General features: G+C 29.7%; 1 pseudogene across 1 annotated transcript; it reads right to left on the reverse strand.

Moving 5' to 3' along the window:
* Positions 1 to 1,170: 1,170 nt before the first annotated feature.
* LOC125860788 (protein NRT1/ PTR FAMILY 1.2-like) lies at positions 1,171 to 4,740 on the reverse strand (annotated as a pseudogene). Its single transcript, XR_007445876.1, has 3 exons — positions 4,598 to 4,740; positions 4,307 to 4,524; positions 1,171 to 2,771 (listed from the first exon to the last, which is right to left on the reverse strand). The product of XR_007445876.1 is annotated as a protein NRT1/ PTR FAMILY 1.2-like (transcript).
* Positions 4,741 to 8,237: the final 3,497 nt, after the last annotated feature.

The raw sequence follows: 8,237 nt of genomic DNA on the forward strand, positions 1-8,237 counted from the left end.
AAACAAATATTGATGGGTTTAGAGTGTCATCCGCTCATTGCTTATCGGTCGATTCGGTTCGGTTTGAAGTATATTGGTTTGACTTATTGGTTATCGGTTTGTAGTTATGTTAAATCGTTATAGAATCATTAAAATATTGACTTATTGATTATTGATCGTTATCGATTTGGTTATTGGTTTAATAGTTAAAATTTGACACAAAAATAAATTATTGAAAATCACTTAGAAACAAGGTGACAAATCGAATGAATCATGTACATGAGTTCACAAGTTGCATCTTTTTCAAAAGCAAACACTTTTACATTGTAAAATAACCAAGATTTTGAGATAGTCAGAAATAAAAGTAGGAAACTAAACTCTTAGTCAAGGACTTTATATACAAAATGGTATAAATGTAATTATTTAATTTACTATCAGGTTATCGGGTAACCCGTTAAGAAAAAAAACTTAAATCGTTAAGAACCAATAACCCGATAAAAAAAAAATCAAAACCGTTATCTGAACCGCTAAACCAATAACCCATTACTAATAAACCAATAACTTTGTTCGGTTTGGATTATCGGCTTCAGTTCGGTTTTGAACAGACCTAGCCCTACTCACAAGGATATAATTCAAAAAATTAAATAAGTAAATGCTAAAATTTAAAAATTAAAGATTAAAAAAAAATAACATTTTTAAGAAATTAATTTTTTTTTTCTTACTCTACTCTACCCCATCCACTACCCAATAACCCAACTCCACCACCCACCCCAGCCCTCTAGTACTTCCAATGATCTGGTTTTTTTTTAACCTCTGTTCTCAAAAGATAATGACTAGTATATTAAAACTTTATTAAACTTTTGTCATATTATTTGGTAGGGTGATAAAATAAAGCATAAAACTATTGCCTGCAAGTGCATCTCTCCAGAATTGGGGAAAATAACAAAATGCCTATTTGAGATTCATCCCTTCACGAATAATGAGGTATTTTGGTTAAGGAGACTTTTTAACAATTCAACATAAATGGTCATCAATTTATAGTTACGCGATTTATCGATTATCAATTTATCAATTATTTGATCATAAATCAGTATGAATTAGTTTTTTTATATTTTGATTCTTCAGATAAATAAATTAAATAAGCATACTGCTCAAATCATGCTGAATATTTTGGTGGCAGAAAAGAACGAATTAGGGAAAGTGGACTATATAATATACTATACTAGTAGTAGCTAAAAATGTAATAGCAATTCTGTATAAATACTAGTACTATGTATCAACAATGTAATAAGAGAAGTAGCCTAGCAGGAATTCGAGTCAGCTGTAGCTTTATTCTTCTTAGGCAAATCATCTTTATCTTTATCTTCATCGTCATCTTCATCGTCGCTAGGTTCCATCATTCTCATAGTGATGTCAACATCAACAGAAGGTCCATATTGCCAGCAACAAACCACAAAATAAAGCAGATTAAAACCTGTCATTAGAGCAAGAAGCCAGTAGTAATACTCATAGTGTCCCTTGTTGATATTGCTTGAAATCCAACTTTCTTTCCCTTCTCCTTTGGTGTACTTATCCACAGCACTCAAAACCACACTTGCTAAAAGATTTGCAACTGCCATTCCCAGTCCTAAAAGAGCTGATGCAATACTTGACATACTCTTTGGGAGCTCTGAATAATAGAACTCTGTGGCGCCAATCGCGTTCAATGCCTCTGCTATACCGTTTAAACTGTTTGGTATAATGAGCCACATTGCTGACATCTCCACCAACCCCTGCGAGTTGTTCAACAGCCCTTCACTGATTGCTCTTCTTCGTCGAATATGTTCGATAATACCAGAGACTACCATGGACATGCAAGACACGAATATACCAAGTCCCATTCTGACTATAGGTTTCAGACGAACTGGTCTTCCTTTGATCTTTGATGCCAATGGAAGCATCACACGGTCATACAGTAATACCCAAATTGTTAATGCAACCATCAAAAACATCCCGAATGACCCTGCTGGTATTTGGAATCCTTTAGTTAGATGTCTATTCATGGATTGAGCTTGTAGTAGTGGGAATGAACTTTGGCTCAAGTTTATTGATATCATGATCCCCGTTGACCACAATGGCATGACTCTAATGAGGGCTTTTAGCTCCTCAACTTGCTCCACTGTGCAAAGGTTCCATGGATTGGCTGCAACTCCGTTTGGCTTAACATCTTCAGGGTTTTTAATGATGCAAGCTTTGTTTAAGAATCTCAATTTATCCGTTGGCACTTGAGGTCCTGAACCATTCTTGTGATGATAATCAGAGTTCTGATTGGGGTAATGTAGTTTCCTATTCTTAAAGGCAACCACAATTACTCGTATAAAGCTGGCAAACACGTTTGAGCGAACCTTTGGCTTGATATAAAATGGAGAAGCAAGGAAGAAAAACAAGGCGGATAAGAACATGAGGATTGCAGGAACTCCAAAACCTATTTTCCACCCCAGTCTGTCTTGAAGGTAAACGATACCCGTTAGGGCAATCAGAACAGAGACTACGGATGAAGTATAATACCAGGCAAAGAAGCTCTCCAACACTGTCTGTTTGTTGGGATCGCTACCTCCCTTGTCAAACTGGTTAGCACCAAAGGCTAAAGAACATGGTCTTATACCTCCAGCACCAATTGACAAGAGCAGAAACGAGAAAACCAAGATCATGTATTGTGGTCCCGTTGTAGATTTACAAGCCTGCCCTATTTGATTGCAAGCTGGAGGCCTGGCTTTCGGAATCATTGTTGTTGACCACAACACTGCTGATCCCTGCAACAAGAGGGCATTCAAGTGTTAAAAGTAAGGGTAAGTTAACTACAAAACTGATGCACGAATAGCGTAGGTAAACAGGCATTTACAGCAATAGAATTTCACTACAAAAAAAGTCTAGTGCATCCCCAATTTCCAAAGTAGTGCAAATGTAAGCAATCTACCATCATCCAAGCATCAGTGGTTGATTCTACCGTGGCTTACGAGCCTGAGACAACTTTACTGTTGGCCCAAGTTTACCTTAACTAATTAAAAAATTGGTGGTTAAATTCATTGTTATCTTAAAATTAAATATTTGAAGCAGCAAATATGATACTAAGGACAGTAATTTCCACAACTTTATACTGCATTGGATCCTCCGACTGTAATAACCGAAGCTGAAAATTATAATATTTGTCAGGATTAGGAAGTTCTAAATTAGTACTTAGTAAGGATTAGCACTTTGTTCAAAAAATATTAAATTCAATTCACAAAACTGGAAAAGGAAAATAAAAAATTTGTCAGTGCAACGGACAAAACTTATATATGTAAGTATATATGTATATATATATATATAGACAAGCGGAGGTTCCATAATATTAGAAGTCGTTTGGAGTGAAGTATAAGGTATAAAAATCTCAAGATAAAATGGAGGATTATTTCACCATAGGTTTGGTTGGAAGGTATTAAGTAATCCTAGGATTATTTATCCCAGTATTTAAATCTTAGTGATTGATAATCTAACTCATGTACATACTGAAATAATTTATCTCGAATTAACTTGTTCCTAACCAAACGACCCTTGAGGTTAAAGTGAACCCAAACAAGAAAGTACGTTAAACCCATTAATTATTAGGCCAACATAAAAGTTAAACTTAAGATTTAATCGTAAAAATTACAATAAATTTTAAACTAAACGCAAAATTAATTAAGTAAAGAAATAGTGGATCGCCATAGGGACTGAGGCAGAAGCTCAATAATGGGTTTGGTTTGCGCAAGTAGCTTTACTTAAAAAGTATATTTATGTTCAAAAATTTACATTAAATACTCCTTTCAGTCTAAAATAAATTGAACTTTTCAGATGTGACGCCTTTAAAAAGCTAATTGACTACATTAATTAAAGTAAAAAAATTCTTCTTAAAACTAGATAATTGAAAAACTCGTAAAGATATTTTGGGGAAAAAACAGTCAACGCATATTTGAGCTTTTATTCACTTTGAACACACAAAAAATGTGTCATAAATTTATTTTTGTGGATCGGCGAAAGTATGTAACTATAGCAAATTCAAAACTCAATTATTATTAATATTTATAGTAGTAAAGATTCACTAACTCATAAAACTGAAATCTTTAGTAAATTCAGAATTCAATTATTATTAGTACTTGAAGTCGGTACTTTTCAGATTCCCTGAATCGTAAAATTAAAATTCTAGCTTTGACTCCGGATCGCTATCAGATCAAGCTGTCCGTGGACCCAAACAGTAAAGATGAAGATGAAATCGAGAACTCTAAAACTTTAATTAACAAAAGATAAGCTTAAAGTTTTAGTTAATTACCAGGAAACTGAAGATGGAACCAAGGCCAATAGTAAGGAATCGACCTAAATATGAATCAGCAATAACAGCTCCAACAATAGGCAAAAAATTGGTGGTAGCTGACCAGAAAAACAGAAGATTTTGAGTAGTAGTAAACCCCATCCTGTATTCTCTCATCAGATAATTTGTCATATTTGGTAAAACTCCATAGCTCGCCACATTCTCCAGTGCCTCATTTGCTGTAACAATTCAAAAATAAACTTAACATAATTACAAAACAAAACCCCAAAATATTTTGAACTAGTTCAGTACCTATGATAAAAGGCATGGTAATAAATCCACCCTTTTTTCTACTTTTAATTGGAATCGGAGAAGAATGTGAAGAAGTTTGCTTCTCTGAATCCTCCATTTTAGATCCTCGATCTAAAGGAAGACTCCGCCATCTCTTGCTCCATCGCTTCACTTACTGAAGGTTTTTAAGCAGATAAAAAGTTGATTGAAAAAATTGAAAAGTGGATCTACAGTCAAACAAGTATGATGGGAAGGAGATGCAGCTGCTTTTTAGCAAGTGCAAGAAAAAGGCATGATGATTAATTATCACATATTTCTGCATCACTTCCCATTTATATATATATAAGAAGAAAGAGTTTCTTATTTGTTAAATGAATTCCGTGTGAAAGGTTAGCGGACTGTCCTTCTGGTCCCATTATCTATCTTCTAACACGTTTTCACTCTAGTTTTTTTTTCTTTTTTGAAAAAATAAAGTAGCTAAAGAAAATGAAAGGAAATAATATTTTTTTTTGTCGAAATCATATAAATGAATTGATTTGAAAGTGTTTCATATATTGTTGAAATACGTGTTTGATTAAACTATAATAAATGAATCATGCTAAGAAAGATTGTTATTTTTCTATGAATACTTATATAGAAAAATATGCATGGCTGAAACACTTTCATTTTGTTTTGATTTTCCTCTTTGGTGAATTTCAGTTCAATAAGTAATTACAAGTAGAGTCACCATGAAAATTACACTTACCTGTTTTGAGAAAAGAAAAACAGAAATAGAGTTTTTTTTTCCATTTTTTTTTAATTACTGTACTTAATTAGTTTATTAACGAAGTATTTAAAACGCACTTAAAAGATGATTATGTTCCAAAAGGATCTTACAATAATTCATCATTACTACTATTTCGACCGGCTGAGTTGAACACGTGATTTTATGGATATTTACTCCCTCCACTACGGTTTTTTTCCCTTGTCAAATTTTGACTTTTTATTTATCCTTTTATATTTGTCATTTTTAATGAGTAAATGGATTATATCTTAAATTTATTTAGAAAGTTGATGTTTTTGAAAAGGATAAACCTTTTTAATGAGTAAATTAATTTCAAAATTCTATCAATGACTCTCACCGTCTACTTTTAATAGTTATGATTTCCTTATTTAGAGTTAAACTATAAGAACTTTGATTAGTATTTTATGATGTATTTTTTTTATCATATTGCTATGTAACAAAATACAATTATAGTACTTTTCGTATAGTTTTTTAATATTTAAATTTTTTGTTTAAAATATTAAATTAATATAATCTAATTTAACTTTAAAAATTAGTTAAATTGACTTTCGAAAAGGCAACATAACAATTAAAAGTGGATAGATGAAGCAATAGGGTAAAATTATAAACATAGTATATCTATTAGTATTATTTTCTTAATAGTTCTGTTAAGTAAAAACGGATAAGTGAATAGGGACAGAGGGAGTAGTTGTTACGGATTTATCGTGCTTTTTAAGAGTCAATTTGACTCGTATTTAAAAATTAAATTAGATCACATTGATTTAATATTATAAAATAAAATTTTAGATAATCAAAAATAATACGAAAAGTATTATAAATTATAATTATTTTTATATTAATATAATGAAAATAATTGAAAGTTTATATTATTTGACTTTGAACAAAAGAGAGGGAGTATAATTTAATTCAGTCAACTTACCTTTTCAAATTAAGGTTTTAATTAAACGCCTAATCTTCTATCTGTGAAAAAAAAAAAAATCTGCTTTCAAGTGCAACACTCCAGTATTGAGGAAAATAGCAAAAAATCTATATGAGATTTATCTCTTCACTAATAATAAGATATCTTTTGGTTATATAAACCAGAACCTTCCTTCTAAAATATTAGGATTTAATCCAGAAAGAATAATTCCGGGATTCCACTCTATAACCTTCTTATATTAGGGAGGTACGTGTTGGTTGGTTCGATTCTATTTGAATTTTATTGATGGCTTATTAATTGATTTATAGATATGCTAAATTATATTGAAACTATTATGATATTAATTCATCATTTATTGATCATAATTGGTATGCTGATTTATTCGCTAATATTTTACACAAATTTTTTAATTGTAAATCAATTAGAAATAAGTGACAAGCCAAATGAACTATACATATATATGAGTTGTAGATTTTATCTTGCTCAAAATTAAATAACGACATTTTGTAAAATAGCCAAAAATTTGAGACAATTATAAATAAAAGTATAAAACTAATTCTCGACTTAATATATCAAATATAATTTATTGATTTACTATCAGATTATCGATTAACTCATAAAAATTGATAATTTAATATAAAATAAAAAATAAAATTATTTTCAAAACCCGTAAATCAATAATTTATCAGCAATAAGATAAGAGAAATCAGATCAAATTACCAATAAGAAAAGAGAAATCAGATCAAATTATTAATTGAAGTTCGATTTCAAACAACTCTCTATTATGCTGTTATTATAAGTAATAGAATCTTAGTTTTTCATAATTATATATAATCAATTTAAAAATAAAAACTTTTGCTTCTAATGAAACGTAGCCATATAAGTTATTCTTTATTAAAAAATAAAATAATTTTTAAAAAATAATTAAATTTTATGCCGAATTAAACAATATCGGAATTGCGATAGAAGGAGGAAAGAGGAGATATGGAAGAAGCGTGACACAATGAGAGTAATATATATGTTAGGATTATTCAGAGGTGACATTTGACATGACAACTGATCAATAGTGATGTGTCTCTTCATCTATTCTTCTTTCGAACTTGACAATTTCGAATTATTTTATTTATCTTTATTAAATATTAATTTGACACACTAATTAAAAATTAATTAGATAAGTGGACGAAGGAAGTATTTTTCTTCCTTGAGTATTTTTTTTAATTCGACGATGAATGGATGTAATGGGAACTCTTTGACTGTTATGTTTTTTTAAGTGAAATAAGTAACGTCAGAGACTTTTCTTTTCTTTTAATGTGTGAAATTTCAAGTTTTTTTTAGTAATTTAAATTTCAAAATAATGTATAAATTTGTGAAATACTGCGAATACCAATTTAACAAATAATTTTTCATCATTTATAAATACTTTTTTTTTGTTTTCAATTATTTGACACTTATCTCGCACGAGTTTTATATTGTCGTGACTTATTTCTAATTTCAAGTTGTTTCTAGTAATTTAAATTTCAAAATAATGTATAAATTTGTGAACTGCAAATACCAATTTAACAAATAATTTTTCATCATTTATAAATACTTTTTTAGTTTCAATTATTTGATATTTATCTCGCATGAATTTTATATTGTCGGGACTTATTTCTAATTTCAAGTTGTTTCTAGTAATTTAAATTTCAAAATAATGTATAAATTTGTGAACTGCAAATATCAATTTAACAAATGATTTTTCATCATTTCTAAAAACTTTTTTTGTTTCAATTCTTTCACTTGCTCGCACGAGTTTTTATATTATACACTCTTAGTTCCTTTTTATTTGTTGTAGGTTTTTCTTAAAGCCAAACAATATAATCTTTGATTAATATTTTAAAATATATTTTTTCATCATATTGATATGTGAAAAATTACAATTTATAATATTTATACTATAATTTTTAAATATTTAAATTTTT

Source organism: Solanum stenotomum, chromosome 3 (assembly GCF_019186545.1).
Source record: "Solanum stenotomum isolate F172 chromosome 3, ASM1918654v1, whole genome shotgun sequence".
Classification (NCBI taxonomy): domain Eukaryota; kingdom Viridiplantae; phylum Streptophyta; class Magnoliopsida; order Solanales; family Solanaceae; genus Solanum; species Solanum stenotomum.